General features: G+C 37.6%; 2 non-coding genes and 1 pseudogene across 2 annotated transcripts; 1 reads left to right on the top strand and 2 right to left on the bottom strand.

Moving 5' to 3' along the window:
• LOC116144406 overlaps positions 1-14,800 on the bottom strand; it is a 31,654-nt pseudogene extending 16,854 nt beyond the window's left edge.
• Positions 4,378-4,484, bottom strand: LOC116144463. Its single transcript, XR_004130260.1, has one exon. It is a non-coding gene; the product is annotated as a small nucleolar RNA R71 (small nucleolar RNA).
• LOC116144461 lies at positions 11,468-11,574 on the top strand. The gene has a single exon (XR_004130258.1). It is a non-coding gene; the product is annotated as a small nucleolar RNA R71 (small nucleolar RNA).
• Positions 14,801-23,426: the final 8,626 nt, after the last annotated feature.

Here is a 23,426-nt window from a genome sequence, read left to right as displayed (position 1 = left end):
AGAGAGCTCGTCGTCGACTGGGAAAGATGGTTCCTTGACGGCAGGAATGGTAGCAGCCTCTTCAAGGTTGGGAGCCTCGCTTAGAGGAAGATCAACAACGCTGGGAGGAAGTGTAGCCAAGGGAGCTAGATCCTCGACTTCTTGCTTGAGGCTAGTCTCTTCCTTGCCTTCCTCAACTTCCACCTGACCCTCACCATATAGTTGGGAATCATCCGAGTATACATAGGCCATTCCCTAAGCTTCGGTCTTCATCCTGTTGACCTCTCTCTGATAAGCTCGCGGAAAGAAGGAAAAGTCAATCGAGGGGTGAGCTTCCCACAGTTTTTGCACCAAGAAGACTGATGTCTCCCAAGCTCAATTGGTGATGGCCTCATCCAGTTCCCCAATCTGAAGCCTGAGTTGGTCGACCTCAGCTTCAGCCTTTCGTCCACCTTTCGCTTCCTGGGCAAGGTCGAGCGAGGCCTGCTTGAACTTTGCCTCTCAATCCGAAGCAGTTTTTTGAATTGAGGAGAGCTCAGAATTCAACTTATTATTGACACTCCATTGTTGTGCTAAACTCTTCTCAGCCTCGGTTGCTTCGGCTTCAGCCTTAGCTCGTGCAACTTCACTCGCCTTGATCTTGTCAAGGAACTCCCTCTCCTTGACCCCGAAGGTCGCCATCTCTTCCTTGAGCTGCTCAAGCTCAACTTGCTTTGCTTCTTTCTCATTCTCCACAACCTGGGCCTTGGCCAAAGCATCTTCCTTCACTGTTTTCGCCAGCTGCCATCTATGAAGAGTGCCCTCCAACGTGGGATAGTACTCATCGTAGAGAAGCCTGCTCGCCATGGCAACCTAAAGAAAGAAAGGATGGAAAGTCAACAAGAAATAATGATAGCATGCATAAAAAAGTAAAAAAGGAAAACTATTAGTACCTTTGTCATATAACTACACACCCAGGCCAGCATATGGGTAGGAGACGAATCTCTAACGCCCGCGAAAGTTCATGAGGTGATGGAATCTTTGGCCGCTACAGCCCCAATACTGATATGGTCGAGGAGTTAGTCGATCAGAGAATCGATCGTAGCTCGAGTCGCTTCGTCCATCTTCTTGCCTCCCTATCGAGACGAGCTGGACTTACTTTTGTCGGTAGTGTTAGACTCACCTGCGGGAGTAGACTTTTTCTTGGCTAAGTCCTTGGCAATAAACTTCTTTGGGCCGCCAACTTGCACGACAACCTCCTTACCCAAGCCAACCTGCTGTCTAACCATCTGCTGCTTTCCCAAGCCCCCCTGAGGCTTAGTCAACTTCTTCTTGCCCGAGCCATCGTACTACTTGAGCGCTTTCTGTTTCCCCAAGTCTCCAGTTAACTCGAGTGTTTTCTTTGAATGCCCTTTTTGGGGCTCGAGGGCACATTTCCCACCAACTACCTTTGAGGCCGTCAAGGGCTTCTTCGCACTTAGGTCTTCCCTAAGTTCACCCCCGCTACACTTCACACCGGCAATATCAGTGGGCTGCTTCGTCACCAAAGCAGCCGACATTTTCTTGGCAGCCACGGAAGCTGCCGCCTTTTTCTTGAGGTCCTTTGGTTTCTCAGCCCATATTTCTGCAAAAAATAGAAGCAAGCAGTAAGTGACCTGCCTACACAGAAGAAAGAAACGTGAGCAAGCAATAACTTACCTTTCTCGATAATGGTAAAAAACTTGGCGTTGTCCTCACAGAAGTCGTACGCCCTCAAGTGAGGAAACAAGATGATCTCGTTAATGTTGTGCTATCTGTCAGAAAGGTCATTAAAGCGTTGGAGTCTCTGTAAGCTCACAGCGGGAAGATAGTTCTGCTTGACGTTAACTGGAAAGTAAAGAAACTCAATTAGCTTAAACATAGAGTTTGAAAGTGATCTTCGCGCACACTTGGGGGTCAAAGTCTTTCTCGCTTCTAAAGCAAAAACGCCGGTCCCCCAGGCCTCATAAAAGAAAAATTGAGAGTCCTAATGCGGGACCTTCTTTGGGACATCGACCTGCCTGTTGAAATGTACCTTCCTCGCCTTGGAGAGGTAATACGTCTAGTCTTGCCCCTTCTTTAATCTATACAAATAGACGAGCTCCTCAACGAATGGCTCGCCTAACTCAATGACCATGTATGTTATATACAGACCTATAATTATGACGTAAGAGGTTGCGAACAGCTGGAAAGGGACGATGTCGAACCGTCTCAAAACGTTGTCAATAAAATGATGAGGGGGAATGGATACCGCGCATCTCATAAGGGTCTCAAATTAAGTTCCGTGGATTATACTATTTTGATTAGACTTTTTAGTCGGATTTCAGATACTTCTTAGTTCATTTTGACCTGAATTGCTACTTAATTCTTCATATTTTGTGTTTCAGGCTAAAATGGACATTTTATGCAAATAAGGAGCGAATTGGAGTTTTTGGACTCAGAAGTGAGTGGATCTCAGAAGTTAGGAAAGTTCTGAAGTAGAGTGGATACATTATGAAGCTTGTTCCACGAGGAGAGTGATGAAGATCGAAGATTCAAGCAAGGAAGCAAGCAAAGGGCAATTCTGTAATTTCAAAATTCCACATGAAGCTTCGCCGAAGCAAGCGGAGGGCAATTCTATAATTTCAGAATTCCACTTTGCTGCGGCGAAGCTTGTTCTTCGCCGTGGCGAAGAGAGTCGCGCACGAAGGATTAATTCACTTCTTCGCCGCGGCGAGAATCCTTCTTCGCCGCAGCGAAACCTGTGAATTCCAAAAAATGCATAGTTTCATTTAGGCATTTTTCTAGGTTTTTGGGCTGAGTATAAAAAGGAAACTTAGTCATTTTTTAGGGGGTTCGTTTTTTTTAGAGAGAGCAGCTTTTTACATTTTCTTAGATTAGTTTTGGGAAAACTTTGATTGCAAAGGGTGAAGATTCGAGATTAAACCAGTGGATTCTTCAATTGGGGAGATTTTCTTGTCTTTTCTCTTATTTTCATTATGTTGAACTTTGGATTTTTCATTTCTTTTAATTGTATTGTTGATTTAGCCATGAACAAACCTATTTTGGGTTAGGGTTTTGATGTAGTTAGGATTCTAATGGGTTAAGTAAGTGATGATTACTATTTTCATATGATTTTGCTTTAAGTGTGTGATTATTCTGAAAATATTTTTTTTAGGTGATGAACATGATGAGATTGAGAAATAATTCATGTTAAGCTTCTTGGGTAATTACCATTGTAGTATTAAATGCTAGAGATAGATTTAAGAATCAATGAAATCAATCTAGGATTCTTATGCTTAATGAACTTTGAACTTTTAGTCTTCATTTTGCTGGGTGCGGAAGCTTAATAGGGAAGAGTAAGGAAATATAGCCTGAGAGGGTATATTTTATACTTTAGAGAGTTCGATTTACAATCAATGCATATGAATATGGAATTAGTATAATCCTTAGGTCTAACCCAAAAGAGTCCGAATGAAGTCAAAACCCTACCCGTTTGTTTGAATTGATTTTATCCGTGTTTTAAATCTTGCTTTTAGCATTTAGTTTTAAATATTTAGAAATTTTGTTTTAGTTTCAAGTTTGATTTGTCTCCCTTTAATCAAAACAACTCGATTGCTCCAACTTGAAAACAGTAGAAAAACTTAGTGCTTAGCCACCAATCCTTGTGAGAACGATACTCACTCATCACTTTATTACTTGTGCGACTAGTATACTTGTTACATATTGCATGTTTATGAAATCACACAACAAGTTTTTGGCGTCGTTGTCGGGGATTGAGTTTTGTGTTAACATTAAAATTTTCTTGTGTTAGCTAGATTGGAGTGTGATTTTTATTTCATTGTTATTTGTTTAATTTTCACTATTTTTCTTCTTTGTTTGGTGTGATTTCGCTTTTTCTACTTTTCTGTGTAGTTTATGCAAAGAGCAAGACGTCAGCCAGTGGTTCCTGTTGATCCTGAGATTGAAAGAACCACTCAAAGACTGAACATAGAAAGAAGAGAAAGAGAAGCTACAATTGAACCAGAAGTAATAGTTGTAGAGATGGCAGAGAATAGAACACTGAGGGAATTCTTTGTTCCCTCAGTTGAAGGCAGTGGGTCGAGCATTACGAGACCAACGATCCAAGCAAACACTTTTGAGATAAAGCCAGTAATCATACAGATGATCTAGCAGTCGGTTCAGTTCAGGGGTGATTTGAAGGAAGATCCCAATCTACACATTGCAAATTTCTTGGAGATTTGTGATACTTTCAAGTCTAATGGGGTGTCAGATGATGCAATCAGATTGAGACTATTCCCATTTTCATTGAAGGATAAAGCTAAGGGATGGTTACTGGCACTACCAACAGGAAGAATCACCACATGGAATGATTTAGCACAGAAGTTCCTGACCAAATTCTTTCCTCCAGCAAAGTCGGCAAAGTTGAGAAATGACATCACGTCATTCATTCAAGAAGAGTCAGAATCTTTGTATGAGGCTTAGGAGAGATACAAAGAGTTACTGAGAAGATGTCTACATCATGGGTTGCCAGTTTGGATGCCAGTCCAAACATTTTATAATGGATTAACGGTGAATGTGCAAACCATGGTGGATGCAGCCTTAGGAGGAGCATTACAGAATAAGACTCCGGAAGAAGCTCACGAGTTAATTGAGGTTCTGGCAAGCAACAACTATCAAAGACCTAATGAGAGGGTGCAACCGAAGAAATCCATGGGTCTTCATAAAGTTGATGCATATACAGCCATTTCAGCCCAACTGACAGCACTTCAGAAACAGTTGGGAAGTATGCAGGTAAATTCCATTCAAGCTCCTCAACTAACTTGTGATTTTTGTGCAGGTAATCACGTGAGCAGTGAATGTCAAGTAGGGAACACATTTGCCTCAGCATCGTCATCATCGGAGTAGGTTAACTACGTGGCTGGAAATCAAAGGCAACAAAACAATCCGTACTCCAACACATTTAATCCCCGTTGGAGGAATCACCGGAACCTGTCTTGGGGTAATCAAAACCAACAGAATCAGCAAAACAATCAATGGAATCAAAGGGCATTGCCAAATAACCAAACAGGGGTGAACAACCAACAAAGAGATCCAAGAGTGACAAAATTGGAGGACATGTTTGGGAAATTCATGCAAGAGGCCACGGGTTTTATGAATGAGACGAGAACCAATTTTAGAAATCAAGGGGCGTCTATTCAGAACTTGGAGGTACAGATGGGGCAGTTAGTTGAAAAGCTAAATGAGAGACCACAAGGGTCTTTACCAAGTAACACGGTGACTAACCCACGTGAGCAAGTGAATGCGATAACGTTGAGAAGTGGGATAGTTTTAGAAGAGGTAGAAAAATCAAGAGAAGAGGAAAGTCCATCGAAGAAAAAAGAAGAATCTGATGAGGAAGTTGATGAAGAAATCATTGCTGAAGAGAACCACCCAGCCCTAGGAAAGATGAGCAGAAGCAAGAAAAGGGGAAAAAGAAAAGGAAAGAGAAATTGCCACTCCCCGAGATACCACCAGAGTTGGCACATCACACACCACCCGTGCCTTTTTCTCAAAGATTCAGAAAAGAAAATCAGGATAAGCAGTTCATTAAATTTCTTGATGTTCTTAAGAAACTGCATATTAACATTCCTTTTGCAGATGCACTGCAACAAATGCCGAGTTACGCGAAATTTCTCAAGGAGATCTTATCAAACAAGAGGAAGTTAGAAGATGAGGAAACAGTGATGCTCACGGAGGAGTGTAACGTCATCCTCTAGAAGAAACTGCCACAGAAACTCAAAGATCCAAGGAGTTTTACTATTCCTTGCACTATAGGAGATATTATCTTTGATCGAGTTTTATGTGACCTAGGTGCCAGCATTAACCTTATGGTTTAGGGATTCTTCCGGGAAAAGTTCCTTGGGACCCTCAAATTAAGTTACAGTGCATAAGTCTCTCTTATGCATCTCAGATCCTCAACATCAATTGAGGATTACGGTTCCCTCCACAGCCTGTGAGCTGGAGATTGCTTGGATTGAGCTAACTCTATAGAGGCACGATTGGACAAGCTCACCGCATTAGGATCCGAGCTCTACGAGATGATCTCCTCGGAAACCTCAGGGATTATACCCCTGAGAATTGCTGAGCTCGTGGGTGAGTCAAACATGCAATCAATCGCGTGGCTGCTGGACGAAGACATATCTATAGCTCGCTTCTAGGTACCTGAAACAGAAGCGAATATGTGTGAGAGCTAGAAAAACTCGGTGACCTATCCACACTTTGCTTTCAATTCAGGCACCCAAGATAGCTCGCGGCAGATAATGAATGCACACGGCCTACCCAGGATTCCTGCGGCCGCCGCGATAAACCCTCCTTAAACCCAAGACCGCTGGAGACACTTAAAAACCCTAGTAAAGCCCTTAAAGACTCAATGTGGCCACGACAATGGCCACCCTTAGCTGCGAAAATCAAGAAAACAACTAAAGAAAGGGAAAAGAAACCTTATCGGAACAAGATAATAGGAATAACTCGCCAAAAAGAGCACCGTAACGACAATGAAGTAACGACAGAATAAGCAAAGACGTCAGAGAATTTTTGCAAGTTGAGTTAGTTTCTGACAAGTTTGCTCGCTTTTATAGTGGCTTGCATGAGAGAAAAAAGGGCGGGGTTTGATCATAGCCGTCAATCTATAGTGAATCTCAACCTTTAATTTGTCGAGCAATCTCAACTCTTGGATGTGGCCACGTGTCAGCCATCCGCAAAGGGCGACGAACTATCAAACTACTGTGATCATAACCGTCATCGTACGTCGTCTCAACTCCGTACATGGACAGTTATAGTCGCCCACACGCGACAAAACCTGACTACCAAAGGCTGCCACATTTAATGTGACATGACCGCGTGGAAGTTACATAATTGTCATGACTATTCATATTCCAAGTTTGTTAGGTGTCGTAGAAGAGAGAAGATCCAAGTGTGGAGTACGTCGACTGGGAATGAGTTCGACCCTTGAAGCTCGACCGAACCTGTATTCGGTGACCTACTGATGATGCCGAGCTTGATATCAAATCAAGCAATAGTCTTCGAAGCTCGACACAAGCATCAAACACTAGGGGGAAGATGTTATGTGTGATTTTTCCATCAAGCTCGGAGTCTCGCGAGGTTATAGCCTGATCCAGAGCCAGCTCGATGCCACCGATTGTCCAACCCAGCATTAGCTCGTCGAGTTATAGCTCAACCCAACAAAAGCTAGTCGCAAACAATCCATGCGATTGTTCAACTAATTCCCAGAAAACTTCAGATCCCAGATATCTCAGGAGGAATCAGATTGACAACAATCTTTGCGCAATCACAACGCTCAATCACGAGAATATCGGAGTTGCATTTCAATTTAATTGTAATCTCTTTATTTTTGCTCTTTCCCTTGTACAAACTGTGTATATGAACGCCCTCAAACAATGAGGAAATTATTGTAAAATATTGCTAGAATTACAACTGTAAGCTCTCACAGCAAATACAAAAAACAATGGACGTAGACTCAAGAGTTTATTTCGCCGAACCACTTTAAAATTCTTTTTGCCATTTACTTTACTGCATTCATTATTCATTCATTGCTGGTTATCTGTAATCACGCACACACCAGTTCCGATCCTGCCAAGGTTGATCAGATCACTCTAGTTGGTGCAGAGTCTTGTAGCAACACCTAGAATCAATTCTCTCTCTCTCTCTCTCTTTTATTAGTTATTTATTGTCGAGTTCTCAAAGTTCCTTAGAAGGAATGTCATAAATTTTGGCGTGTCCTTGTCAAAACAAGTAATGGAAATAAATTGTTTATGTAAATGCCACCATAAAAACAATGAATTCATTTTCAATTCCTATGTGATAGACAAATTTTTATTCATGGGGAATCCCTGAGTCCATATACCTTATAAATGCTTCATGTCTTCTGCAGCTATAACTCGAGATGGAGTCAGTCATATATCCCCAAGGTAAAATATATTACCTTTGCTAGTTTATCTCTGCAATTGACCACTGAAGTACATAATATCTAAAATATTAATGCTCAAACCTGATAAGCACAATGTTTCAGGTATCCATATCTCCTGTTCTCTATTTTCTTCACACACCAAAAAAAAAAGGATCATCATCTTCTTATTTTTATTTATTTATTTTACAAGGGTAGCTTAAAGATGTAAAGATATTTTGCATTGAGATATCATAATCACATAAACAAAAGAAATCCTCAAAAAATTACATGGTGCAGGCAATTACAATAAACAAATGACTAATAGCCATCTGATTTTTTCACTTTCAAAGATTACTTTAGCTGAAAAGAAGAGTAAATGCAGGAAAGATCTTTTATTTAAGTCAGATGATAACTAATATGAAGAAAATTCTACAAAAGTTTCTTTTGATAATTAAGTCAGTATAGTGGCATAATTTTCGAAGATTTTGTAGCTTAAACTCTAAAGATATGCAAATTTAGGTTCTGTTCTATGCTAGTCTTATTTCACATAAACATAATGCCTAAGTTCAATGATTAAAGGGATAAATATCAAATAATGGCCGAATTATGTATTTTGGATATACCACAGTCAAAACATGTGTGAATCCTTCTGGAAGACCAAATCTTACCAATCCAAAATCTGATAGCTTTGCATTCCAATTCTCATCAAGAAGGATATTTGAAGATTTGAAATCTCTAACGATGATCTGTAATAGATACAACAGAATAAAAAAGACAATAAAGTAGCCTGCTAATGGATAAGCTACACTTGAATCACACTATTAACTTTTCATTGAAAGACCCAGGAAGCATCCAAAGCACTACTACGTATCTGCTAACAAAACCTTGAACATGTTGAAATATTAAAAGCATAAATACCTGAAAATCCATTTCTTCATGTAGGTATTTTAAACCACGAGCAGCATCTTGGGCTATTTCCAATCTCAAGGTCCATGGAAGCATTGTCTCTTATTGAAGGGATAAATGCTGATCCAAACTTCCGTTAGGCATAAATTCATACACTACAAGCCGCTGAATTCTCCTTTCATCGTCCTCAGCATAGTATCTATCATTAACATTCACAATCATTCGTAATTAAAGGCAAAAATTAATGTCATCTACTTGTTACATGTTATTGCAATCCTAGACATATAAATTAATCCAAGAATAAAACCAAATTTCAAAACAGAACACAAAAATAAAAAAAAAATTCTCATAAATTCAAAATTTTTGGGAAGAAATTTCCCTAAGAAACTTCCCTTGCCCCCAACTTAAAATCTATATTGTCCCCAATGTACAAATATAAACAAAAGGAAAAAGAGAAAAAGAAAAGTTACCCATTTTTGCAATAGTGAAGTGCGAATAAGCGTGAAAGTTTAACCTCCTTTATCATTTCATTCCATCTTTGAAATCAAATTCCTGCAAAACAAAGAAACTTTCGGTGTACCTTATCAGTAACACACATCACTAGTTAAAATTCATGAATTTAGAGAAACTCGCACAACATCACTAGTAAAAAAAATTGTAGAAAATAAAAATGACTCAAGTACAAACCAACACAAATTCAAAATAAAAAATCAAAATCAAAGTAAAGAGCTTGGGACCTCCCAAGAAGTGCGTAATTAGAGTCATAAGCTTGACTTTTCTTTATCTTCAGTCTGGATTGTCAAGGAGAATCGCAACCCACTCATCTTCAATTCCACCATCTTCATAAGGCTTCGAGTGTGGACCATTCACCCTCTCATTTTCAATTTCGGCCTCTATAGTCATAAAGTTAACTAAACAATTTTCTAGGTGTGAACTAGGATAGTTTTCTTCTAATTTTTTATTCACTATATTATCAAGGACACTAATCTCAAAGTAGGTGTCTAAGTCGGACGGGCGCATCATAGCATCAAAAACATTAAACTCTACTTGATCATCTTCTACCCTTAAGATTAGTTTCCCTTGATAAACATCTATCAATCTCTACCTGTTGTTAGAAAAGGTCATCCTAGGATTAAAGGCATTTCCCGATCTTCCTCCATGTCTAATACCATAAAGTCTACTAGGAAAATCAATTTATCTACCTTAATCAAGACATCTTCTACCACCCCCCTAGGATATGTTATTGATCGATCAGCTAATTGGGAGTCACGGTGGTTGGCTTCACTTCTCCCAATCCAAGTTTCCTGTAAAGAGAAAATGACATTAAATTTATACTTGCCCCTAAATCACATAAAACCTTATCAAAATAACAACTACTAATAATATAAGGGATAGTAAAACTCCCTGGATCTCGTAGTTTAGGTGGTACTTTCTTTTGAATCTGCGCACTACATTCTTCCGTTAACATGACTTTCTCATGTTCCTCGAATTTTCTCTTATGCATGAGGATCTCCTTTAGAAATTTCGCATATTTCGGCATTTGTTCTAACATATCAACAAAAGGAATATTAATGTGCAAACTTCGAAACATATGAATAAACTTACCGAATTGCTTATCAAGCTTCTGATTCTTCAAACGGTGTGGTTACGGAAGGTTTGCATGACTTAAAGAAACTTTCTACTCAGATTCACACTTGCAGTGGCCACCACTTTCTTCATCACGACGATCAGTGCAAACTTCTAAAGAATTGGGAGCTAATTCACGATCACTGCGGCCACCATTTTCCTTACCACGACGATCGTCCTACATATTGATGATCTTCTCTTCATCTTCACGATCACCACGGTGACTTCTGTTCTTCCTTTAGATTTTTCTCTTGTTCTTGCTTCCGTTTTTTGTCCTCTGAATTCTCTAAGGTTCTTCTACTCCTCAAGGTAATTGCATGCACTTGTTCCTTAATATTCTTCTCTGTATCACTCAGCAAAACTCTTTGAACTCTTCTCGCTAATATGTTATAATTTGCCCAATTTGAGTCTCAAGGTTTCTAATAGAGGCTGACTGATTTTGGGCAGGATTTCATTCTTCTCAAACCTCTTGCTTGTCTCTTCAATGAACATGGTAAGTACATTCTTCAAGTTAGATTTCGACTCTTGAGCTTGAAAAACAGGAGGTTGTTTATATTCATTATTGCTGTTCCATGAAAAGTTCGGATGCTTCCTCCATGCTGAATTATATGTGTTGGAATATGGATTCTCTTGCCCCCTTTGAAAATTATTGACGTAATTAACTGTTCAGGCTGAGCAAAAGGATTCCCTTCTTGACAACCCTTGGATGAGTGATTTCCTACACAAAGTTCGCATGTTAGAGAAGAGGATTCAATTACATTTATCTTTAATACATTACCTAATTGCTTCTGGATGTTTGACAGTTGAGTAGCCAATGCGGTGTAATCGTCAACTTCGTGCACTCCTACTGATTTCCTTGTTGAATTTCTCTCTAAAGTCCCCATGTAGTTATTGTTCGCCATCACCTCAATCAAATTGTATGCTTCCTATGGTGTTTTGTTATTCAATGCTCCTCCACTAGCAGCATCTATCGTGGCTTGAATATTTGGCAGCAACCCTTGGTAGAACGTTTGCACTTGCAACCAGATTAGTAACCCATGGTGAGGACACCATCATAAGAGATCCTTATACCTTTCCCATGCTTCATATAATGACTCAATGTCTTGTTGGTAGAAATTGGTAATCTCACTTCTTAGCTTGGTAGACTTGGCAGGTGGAGAATATTTAGTGAGGAATGTTTGAGCTAACTTATTCTATGTCGTGATGTTCCCAGATGGCAGAGAAATCAACCAAGCATTAGCTTTATCCCGAAGAGAGAATGGGAAAAGTCTTAGCCTAATTGCATCATCAGATACTCCATTATGCCTGAATGTGTCGCATAACTCCAGAAAATTGGCAATACGCAAGTTAGGATCATCATTAGACAACCCTGCGAATTGGACCAATTGTTGACTCATTTGAATAATTGCTGGCTTGATCTCAAAATTATTCGCTTGAACTGGTGATCTCCTGATGCTAGAATAGCACCCATCAACAGTAGGACTAGAGTAGTCCTTCAATGCTCTTTGAACCACTACCGCTCCACTAGCTGCACTGCCTCCTGGGATATCCTCATTCTCATTATCTTGATTTTCCATATTGGGATTTATAATTCTCCTATTAGCCATTGATTTTTCTAAGTTGGCGTGCCTCTTTTCTTTCCTCAACTATTTAGTCGTTCTCTCGATCTCAGAATCGAAGGGATTAAGATTAGCACCACCTTTAGAACGTAAGCTCTCCAAGATCTAAATAAAAGAAGCAAACACAACAAAATAAAATAAAAATTAGTTTCTAAGAAAAAATAAAACAAATCAAATTAGCAACTAAATATTTCGTATTGATATTGGTAAAAAAAATAGTTCCCTGACAACGGCGGCAAAAACTTGACAAGCTATTCACAAGCATACGAAATCGCGTAAGTAGTAAAGCTCAAGTAAACGACTGTCGAATCCCGTGAGAACTACTTACCAAGTACCAAACTAACCTATTTGATTACTATTTGATAAAACAGAATTTTAAGAGTGATTTGATAAAAAATAAAACAAACTTAAAACTAAAACAAGAGCAGAATTTTATTAATACTTTGGTGAAAAGTCAATAAGACTAAACCTGTGGCACATATTTCACACCAATTTAATCCTATGCGTTGACAATTATTGCTAACCTAATTAAGCTTATTTTAAAGGTCAAACTCCGTAATATTTCACTAACTTTCTGTCGAATAATTAGCGAATTAACCCTTAAGCAACAACCCAAAATATCTCTAAAGTGGATTTGGAAGCTAAGAGATCATTAAGTTCTATGGAATTTACCAAAACCTCACAGATCACAGTAACCTATCTCTAGCATTTGCTCAATCTATGGTTTTATTACTTTGGACTAATTAGGTTTCTTCTCTCGATCTCAACCTAACCCATAAAATCATTCAACTCTCAGACCTTAAGAATTGAAAGCATTAAGTGAAATAATAAAACTTAGAACAAAACTTGTATAATTCAATGCATATTTATAAGATTGGGCTATATCTTAGCCCTAGACAATAAATTTAGTTCATTCTTTCAATAATAAAAACAACCATTGTATTAACAACATGAGAACAAGAAAGAAAAATAGAAAAACTTCTCTAATTTGTGAACCAAAACTCTCAGAATTCTGATCTCCAAAGAGTAGCCGCTCTTTTTCCCTTCTCATCTCTCTAAAAATAGTTAAAAATCCTTATTTATAGTGCTAGGGTTTAGAGCTTAATTAGGAAATAATTAAATGCCTTAGACAAGTCAAATTCGGATAGGAAATAAAATAGCCCATCTAGGTCCGCATTCCATCGCTGCTGCAAGAGAAATGGACGATGCAGTGATCATTCTTTCTGTCCCACGAATCTGGAATATTTAGAATTTGGAAAAGTAATCAACACAAACTTTGTAGCCCTCTGAATAATATTTCCAATGCCATAAGAATCATAAAATTTCAATTTCTACAGCTCAAGTTATGATCAAAAAATTGAAGCATGCTCATCTTGAATAATTTCCAGGTTTCAAGTCCTATCTTCAACGCATCACAACTTTCTCATTTCAATTCCGATTCTTGCATAGTTTGTTTGTACTCGTCACAAATTTCATCGACATCATTCTTCTTCATTTGAATATCTTTTATAACCTGAAAATACCCAAAATACACCCCGTGATCCCATAAAAGGTATTTATGAAGTAATTAACTCAAATTTCACAATAAAAACACATTTTCCCACAAATAATCCAATTCAATCACCAACAAAATATGTATTTTCAAGCTCTTATCAGTATCCCACCAATTTTACAAGGTTTGGATTCTCGACAACCCAAGAAAATTCACCTCTATCACATATTCCTTGTGTCCATGTCAACCACAAGTTAAAAACCTTAATTCAACAAAAACAGAGCATCTTTTTTCACAATGTACATCAATCAGCCATAGGCTTAAGATAGTGTTTTCCAGCATTACGTACAGTATTTTACGCTTTATAACAAACTGTAGAATAATAAATTCTAGCAATAGAGATGATTAAGTCATTATAAGAAACAAATAACTATGGAAGAGAAGGGGTGGGGCAAAACATTTGAATTACTACTACATGGTTATTTTGTCCAAATGCTGAAGGCTTTGCTAATTTATAGAGTGAATGAAAAAGAATCTTACCATAATCTTGCACTAATTATCTTAGACTTCGATGAATTTATTCTTTACATGCCTACAAATTGAAATGCCATTTATTTTTAGCAGTCCTTGCACTGAATCTCCAAAACTATTAGCTGTATAATAATTTCTTCAAATACTTGTGAGATTGTAGCATCATTGAAATCATAAGATATAGAAGTGGGATTAAGCCTACTTAGCAGCAGTCTTAAAACACCTGAACCTGAAGTAATTTATGATAGTTAACAACTTTAATCGGTTCTAACTTTAAGTGCTTCTACAGTGAGTACAAAACAAGTGAACATTTAGAACATTAGCAATAACAAACTTCAGGCAAAAATCTTAAAATAGCAAAGAACCCTTGTCTGCATCCTTCTTTTACCAAGTTGTTTCACTGCAACTTCAACTCTTGGAGATGGATCTTCTGAATTCTTGATCAACCCCTTAAAAACATAACGGATCCCACCTTCTCCAACCAAAACAGAGGGACTAAAATTCTATGGTGAACACTTGAACATTACTGGGTTTCTCAGACATAGGAATTAGACGCCTTCCCGTGGAATCAGTGTCGATGACTGATACATTATGTGTATTTGGTTCAACTCCATCATCAGTAGCTATAGAACACGAAGACGGCATTGAAACTAATGACTCTAAGGTCCTTGGAAATATAGGTTTATCTCTCTTGTCTCTATTACCGAAATGGAATCGCTTCATATCCCTCAATAAATCAAAAGATAGAAATTTCCTGAGTGCAGAACCAGATGCGAGTAAAATAAGAAAGCAACTCAAATAAACAAATGAATCTAAAACTTCAATATCGGAGTCTGTGACAGTCAAAGAATGCAGAAATAATGAAAGTTGACCATGGTAATTGTTCAAGTAGAATAAACCAAAATCTATCTATAACAAAAATACAAACACATTCAATCAAATTCAATGAAATAACTATAAATTTCCTAGATGAACACAATTTGCATTCTTCTATCTTTTCTTCTACATAATTTTAGTTTTTTGGACAAAAGTCAAGCATATGAAAACCATGAACTCAAATGATATGAGTTATTTATCTCTGAAACACAATCTATAAACTTTCTGCAAGTTATCATCACAAAAAGTGACATAGAACGTCTGGCGGATGAATTCATGGATTGGGCTGAACATCAGAAGTTCGTGCATAAAGCCCAAAGGGCCTAAATTAGTATGCCGCATTCAAATGGCCATAACTTTTGATCCAAGAAGAGTTTCTTGGCCTATAAGATACCGTTGGAAAACTTATTTCGAGCCCGTAGACATGGCAACCACTTTAGTTTCGAGGTCAAAATCCACTTTTTTGGCATGTTTCGAGGCTATTTTAGTTAATTGTGTGTTTTTTCCTATTTTATTTCAAATTTTCTTGTTTTAATTGATTTAGTTTTTGTTTCCTGTTGTTATTAGGAGTTTATTAGGGTTGGTTGTCACCCTATATAAACCTATTTTTTGTTTTGGAGAGAATTCAATAAATTAATCAGATTTGACTTTTTGATTTTAAGCTTTAAGTTTCTGGATTGAGACTTGTGTTATCAGTTCTAAAGGCATAGTCGAGTGCTAGCCTTGTTTTATCACGCTACTCGCTACGTCAATTGGTATCAGAGCAAGCAAAGTTCGTCTGATCTAATGGCAGGTGATGTAGTTGTAGGTGGCGGCGGTTCTCATGACGAAGATCAGGGAGCTGAGACCTCGCAAGGGGTGGTGTTGAGTGCTTTGGAGCAACGAATCGATCTCAGATTCCAGTGTTTAGGACGACGCTTTGAACAACGATTTGAAGAAATTGTAGATCGACTTGATGCTTTGAGCATAGATGCCAACAAAAATAAGAATGACAAAAGACAACATACCGGAGATGATGTCGCTCACGAACGGCCTATTGGCAGACCTGTTTTTGCAGATAGAAATAGACAACCAGTTTACATGGAAGAGTCAAACGAAGAAGATGATTATTATGGAAAGCTTGAGCGGAACGTTGGGTGTGACAGAAATCAGTATGGTGACAAAGAATCCAACGAGTTCAGATAAAGGTAAATACTCCTTGATTTAATGGTAATTTAAATATTGAAGATTTTTTGGATTAGATGGCAGAAGTAGATAGGTTTTTTAATATATGGAGATTCCAAAGGGGAGAAGGGTGAAACTGGTCGCATGTAGATTGAAGGGAGGAGCTTTTGCTTGGTGGGAAAGATTATAGGCCAGAAGATTTCGTGAGGGAAGAGTACCAGTTAGAACATGGTATAGAATGAAGCAACTGTTACAAACGGATTTTCTTCCTCCTGATTATGAACAGATCTTGTTCCAACAGTACCAGAGATGTCATCAAGGACAGAAATCTATGCATGAATATACCGTAGAGTTTATGAGGTTGGCGGAAAGGAATGACTTGAGAGAGACTGAAGGTCAGCAGGTTGCAAGATATTTGGAGGGTTTGAAAGCAATTGTCAAAGACAAAATAGGGGTGCAAGTAATGTGGAATTTAGCAGAAGCATGAAAGTTTGCATTAAAGGTTGACCTGTTGTTGCAAGAGAAGGGTAGACCAGACTATTCGCGCAAGAATTACAGTGGGGAGAATTATATAACAAAAGTGAAAAGAATAAGGCAAGTCAGAATGTTCCTGCACGCAATGATTGGTTTAAAGAAGAAAAGGAGACTGGAAAACAGAAGATGATAGATACAAAGGAAGGGCAGAAAGATGCAAATCCCTATGCAAAACCGACCTCTAGGAAGTGTTTCAAATGTAACTAACCTGGTCATAGATCAAGCGACTGTCCCTTCAGAATAGCAATCCATGTTGTGGAACAAGGAGAAGAGGATGATGAAGTTTATTGTGGTCCAGCTGGGGATGATGACGAGTATGAGGATGATGAAGATGATGGCCAGAACTATGTGGTAAGAAGACTGATGCTAACGCCAAAACAAGAGGACAACACCCAGTGACATCAATTATTCCGAACCAAGTGCACTATCACTAACCTTTTATTTGATGTGATTATTGACAATGGTAGTTGTGAAAACATTATTAGCAGAGATGTCATTGAGAAATTGGGTCTGAAAACTGATAAGCACCCCAACGCATACACTATCGGGTGAATTAAGGCAGCGAAGAAACTTTAAGTAACAGAGCAGTGCAAGGTTCCTGTTTCCATTGGGCAATACAAAGATGAGGTATATTTTGATGTTGTGGATATTGATGCTTGTAATTTATTATTTGGTAGGCCATGGCAATTTGATGTGGCAGCACAACATGATGGGAGAGAAAATACCTATAAGTTAGAGAAAGATGGCATCAAATTCACCTTGTTGCCAATGAAAAAGAGTTCCAAAACCAAAGCTTCTAAAGTGGAGGGGCAAACCTTCTTTACTATTACGCATTTGGGGTTAGAGTTAGAAACTGCTTTCAAGGTGTCATGGGTGATGCATGCACTAATTGTGAAGAAAATATTGATGATCGAAGAGGAGTTAAAGACAAAAAAGTACCCAAAAACAATCAAGCCATTGTTAGAAGAATTTAGTGAGGTGATGCCGGAGGAATTATCCAATGGGTTACCACTTATGAGGGATATTCAGCACCATATTAATCTAATTCTTGGAGGTAGCTTGCCAAACCTACCTCATTATAGGATGAGTCCAAAGGAAAGTGAAATTCTGAAAGAAAAGGTGGAGGAATTACTGGCAAAAGGGTACATCTAAGAGAGCATGAGTCCATGTGCAGTTCCTGCCTTACTAACACCAAAGAAAGATGAGAGTTAAAGGATGTGTATGGATAGCAGGGCTATAAATAAAATTACTGTAGGGTACAAGTTTTCGATTCCTAGGTTGGATGACATGCTTGATAGGTTGCATGGGGCACAAGTGTTTATGAAGATTGATTTGAGGAGTGGATACCACCAGATTCGAATTAGACCTGGGGACGAGTGGAAAACAACTTTTAAGACAAATGAGGGCTTGTATGAGTGGCTTGTGATGCCATTTGGGTTGTCGAACGTGCCAAGTACTTTTATGAGAGTAATGAATTAGGTATTAAAACCTTTTATTGGGAAATTTGTAGTTGTTTATTTTGACAATATTCTGATTTATAGTCAAGCAGATGAAGGGCACATTCAACACTTATGCGAGGTACTAACAATTTTCAGAAAAACAAGTTGTACGTGAACCTAAAGAAGTGCAGTTTTATGACAAAGAGGTTGTTGTTCCTAGGCTATATTTTTGGGGTAAATGGTATTCGAGTAGATGAAGAGAAGATTCGAGCAATTAGGGAGTGGCCTACCCCAAAAACAGTAAAGGATATACGAAGTTTCCACGGGTTGGCGACCTTCTACAGGCGTTTTATCAGAAATTTCAGTAGTATTGTAGCACCTCTTACAGAATGTCTGAAGAAAGGGAATGTATACCCCCGCAGTCAGCATCCTGATGCTATAAGGTATGTAATTCTACCCTTAAAAGGATTTTTATCAATAAAAAGGTAAAATGGTCATTTTCCATGCATTATGAGACATGAATGTTGTAAAGTGTTAGGAATTGATGATACTGATAAGAAATATGGTTAAAGGGTCATGAAGGAGGTTAGTAGGGTTAAACGGCATAAACGGTTCCCAAGGGGTATAATGGTGTTTTCATAATAATTTATAGGAATCAAGTATCCATAAAAGTGTATTATGGGTAAATTAGTTAATTATCTTATGGAATTACTTGGTCACCAAGTAGAAAAGAGAAGTCAATTGGCATTAAAGGAGTGTAATAATTATGTTGTAGTGAAAATGACCAAAATACCCTTATATGCAAAATTTATACCAAATGACCCATATATCTAACTTTTGACGGCCAATCCCATTTGGGAATTAAAAAAATGAAATGTTTATAAGATCTTTTCTTGGTTAAGTCGGCTAATACTCTTAGAACACCAAACTCTCTTCTTCAATTCTTATTTTCCTCCATTAAAGGCTTTAGTTCAAGCTCTCTCTCTCAAAATTTTCATAGGATTTCAAGTTGAATTTTGAAGGACATCACCATCCACACTTAAAGAACTTCAATTTCAGGGTTTAAGGTGAGTTTTAAAACCCTAGTTTGTTGTCTTTTTTAGTTAAAAGAGAAATTCATAAGTGATTATGTGTGTAAGGTAGAAAGGGTAAACCTTTGGAGCTAAGAAGGAGTGTCTTTGTGCTTTGAATACTAAGGTAAGGAAAAAAAATCTCCTTTATGACTACAATTGATAACACTTAGGGTTGATGAAACTTACATCTATTTATGTTAATTTGAGTGTGATTGATAAGAGTGTAATTTATATATTTTTATTCCTTCCATATTATTTTTTTTGTTATGTTTTATGCCTAGTTGAGTTGATTAGAGTTTATTTTGTAAGTTTGGCATATTTGGATAGACTTTATGAAATAAGTGAGAAAAGATTAGGAAATTCCAGATTTTTTGTTATTCTGACCAGTGCTGCATTTTTCAGGTTTTTCATGGAGTTAGATTTCTTGATTGCAAAAGTGTTCTTCAGAAAAAGTAAAGTAGATGAATCAAGCTTTCCAGGAAGGTATTATGGGTGAGAATCCGAGTTTTTTTGGGTCCTCATTAGTTGTTGCAAAACCGGACCTGGAATCCTACTCGCAGAAGGATTCCTGGCTGAGTGTTGAGTTTTCGAATGGGCCTAACTGGAGTTTCAGATATTGGAAGCAGGTGATTCAAAAGCCCAGATTCATCTACACATATGGGACTACAACTTTTATGAAGTGACCAAGCCCAGAAGAGTTCTTTTACATTGCAAGAATCCTGGTGCAAACTGGAGATGAATTCTGTTTTCCATATCTTATAAGATTTTGACAATTTTGGAAGTCTATCTTTTAGCAAAGATCTAGGAAAGTAATTTCCGTGATTCCTAGGGTAGAATTAAGGAAAGCACATGTTATTTATTATGAGTTGTTAGGTTAAAAAGGGGGGAAGAGGACAGCAGTAGAGTTTAGTTTTTTTTCGGTTTTCTTTTACTTTCTACGTCAAGATTTGAGGTTGATCTTTCTTCTTTAGTTTAAGGGGATTTTAAGCCTGAATTCATGTCATTGGTGTAACTTAACTTCAGTAACATTGTTCTCAATCTCGTTTTTATTGGAATTGTTTATGTTATTCTGTTTCAATTGTTTATAATTTTCTATTTGAGTGATTTAGTAATGGCCTGCTAAGTTGTTTAATCAGAATTTTATCTGTTAGAATTAGGAATTGTGATACGTAATTGTCCTATTTCTATTCAATGAGTAACACATGGGGATAGATGATTATGGACAAGTTTTCAGTCTGTTATCTTGAATAACATAACCTAAGTTAAATAATTCGAGCCTGCGTGATTGTTGCTTAGATTGATCTATTTTCCTAATTCTTAAGGCTGCCATTGAATTAAACTTAGAGAGCTTATTCTAGGTTGTTCAAGGGTTAGGATCTAACTGAAGAGCTTATTTCAGTAGTGACAATTAAGGGAAAATTCGGGTAACAGAGCTTGTTGTTTCCTAGGGTCAATAGTTCCACAATAACGAGATAGAATAATGTTACGGTTAGTTCATGTCCAATGCATGTTGAGGTGGATCTTGAACCGAGAACTGATTGTCTTTAACCTGATATTTTCTACCATTGGAGATTTATTTGTTTCAATTTAGTTTGCATTGATTATAACCCCTTTCATTACTGTTGTCATGTTTAATGTTTAGGATTTTATTTTATTTTTCTGTTGTTTTCGTTGTGGTTATTGGTTGGAACATAGGATTTAATCGAATCATTCCCCGTGGGATCGAACCTTGCTCACCCTATATACAATTTAGTAGTTGGGTTAGTAAGGTTAATTAATTTGGTGCATTCGGCATGCTACCAGTGATGCTATGTTTTGGTTATGGATTGTTTAAATGGGTGTGTTGATTGGTGTATGTGTGCATATGTAGGATGATTATGCCAATTAAGAGATTTATAGATGGACGATGTTTTGGCACTTTTTGGTTTTGTAAAAAGGGAGGTTTTTATGGCCTTTTATACTTAGAATGATATGGCAAATACTATGAATGTGCAAATGAATGTGACATGGTTAAAAATGAATACAATTCGGACTTGGCTTTGGCTTTTTAAGACTTATATTGTACATGCTTCGCTGAATCAGTCATAACTGAAGTTATAAAAGTCTGATTGAGCTGATTCTTGAAGTGTTAAAAATTTGAGAAATAGACCTAAAACTTTTATGTTTTAGCCAAAAGTCAATTCGAATTGGAAGATGAGAAAAAAATTACTTGAAAAGTGACAAACTGTATGGCATCCACCTCCTTAATAAAAATTCCCATCTTTTTTATAATTTCTAATAAACCACTGAATAATCTTACTATTGAAATTCCTTGTGTTGTATGAGAAATCGAATGAATTATTTAATGAATTTAATAGCAAAATATTCATGTCATGGAGTTTTGCTAAATTGATTGATGAATTGTGCTATTGACCAAGGGTACATGTTAAATGAATGAATAGTATGATTGATCGTGGGAGATGTTATCCCATATGTTTGCATTCATAATGATAATGCATATAACTTATTTAGTTGACTTATGAAAAAATTTATGAAATGTTAAAGAATGAATTCCATGAGTCTTTGGAGGTATAAACCAAGATCAGAGGAATGAAATCTTTGTGGAAACCATGAGTCCTTTGAGGTGACGACCAAGAACAAGGTAATGGTTCAAATGAATCCAATTGGATAATAAAGACTAATGAAAACATCAAGTACAAAGATAGAAGAAATAGGCATGCCATGTTTATGAATATTGCACAAGTCATATATGTTCTATGTTATATTATATATGGTTATGTTATGACTTATGTTTATGAGGAAGGTCCAAAGTGTATGACATGTTTTATGAACTTGATAATGTTCAATGAATGAAGGTCATGTCTTGTAGCTAGGTATGGTCCTGAGTAATATGCTTGTATAATGAACCTTAATAGTTTATAAATGGTCGTATTCCCTTACTGAGCAATTAGCGCTCACCCCACGAAATTTTTTAAAATGTTTTGCAGGTAAGGATTGAAGCTTGAAGCTGGGAGAGGCTACCAGGGAATGACATGCGCATGAAGGAATGCTTTTTCTATGTTTTGAATTTTTGTTGAAAAATAACATCAAATGGTTTTTGGTTTATGGATGTTGAAGTAAATATGTTTTAATAAACCTAGTATGACCATTTCCTCGTCAAATGAATGAAAAAGGTTAAATGATATTATATACTTATGATATTAACTCCATAGGAAGCTAAATTTCTTGAATCATTTTATGGATATGGGATGTTTAATAACATGCTTTAAAAAAAAACAAAAACAAAAAAACAAAGACAAAGACAAAACAGACAAAAGTATCGGTTTTGAAACAAACTCATTTCCTATGCGTGTCTTTTCTAGGTTCTCAATGGCCAAGGGTTACTTAAAAATACCCGGCTAGTGAGGGGTTTTACAGGGAAGTTCCAATGGAGTGAGGAGGCTGAAACTAGCTTTGCTGTGTTAAAGGAGAGACTGTGCACTGCCCCTATTTTAGCACTGCCCAATTTTGAGGCCTTGTTTGAAGTTGAGTGTGATGCTAGTGGTGTGGGAATAGGAGTTGTCCTTTCACAAAATAAGAGGCCAGTAGCTTACTTCAATGAGAAACTCAGCGATGCAAGGCGTAAGGAGTCTACGTATGATAAGGAGTTTTATTTTGTTGTGCGTGCTTTAAAGACTTGGGAGCACTATTTAGTGGGGCGTGAGTTTGTTTTGTACTCTGACCATGAAGCATTGAAGTATTTAAATAGTTAAAAGCGAATTAGTAGAGACATGCATGCCAGGTGGACTCAGTTTCTGCAGAAATTTCCTTTCAAGCTAAGGCATAAAGTAGGAATATAGAATAAAGTAGCAAATGCATTGAGTAGACATGTTGATTTATTGGTGACCATGAGACAGGAAGTTGTGGGGTTTGAGACAGTGAAGGAATTATATGAAACAGATGAAGATTTTCAGAAGATATGGGAACAGTGTTTTACAAACCAATCTGCTGGAGATTTTCACATTCATGATGGGTTTATCATGCAAGGCAACCAGCTTTGCATCCCTAAAGTTTCTGTGAGAGAGAAGCTTATTCGAGATTTGCATGGTGGAGGTCTTGCTGGTCACCTCGGGCGTGACAAAACGCTTACTGCAGTTGCTGATCGATATTATTGGCCACACTTGAAGAGAGACGTGACAAAATTTGTGCAGCGATGTTACATATGCCAAACTGCCAAAGGGTAGTCCCAAAGCACTAGGTTATATATGCCTTTACTTGTTCCAG

This window comes from Pistacia vera, unplaced genomic scaffold, assembly GCF_008641045.1.
Source record: "Pistacia vera cultivar Batoury unplaced genomic scaffold, PisVer_v2 Contig445, whole genome shotgun sequence".
NCBI lineage: Eukaryota > Viridiplantae > Streptophyta > Magnoliopsida > Sapindales > Anacardiaceae > Pistacia > Pistacia vera.
This window is presented reverse-complemented; position numbering and strand designations above follow the sequence as displayed.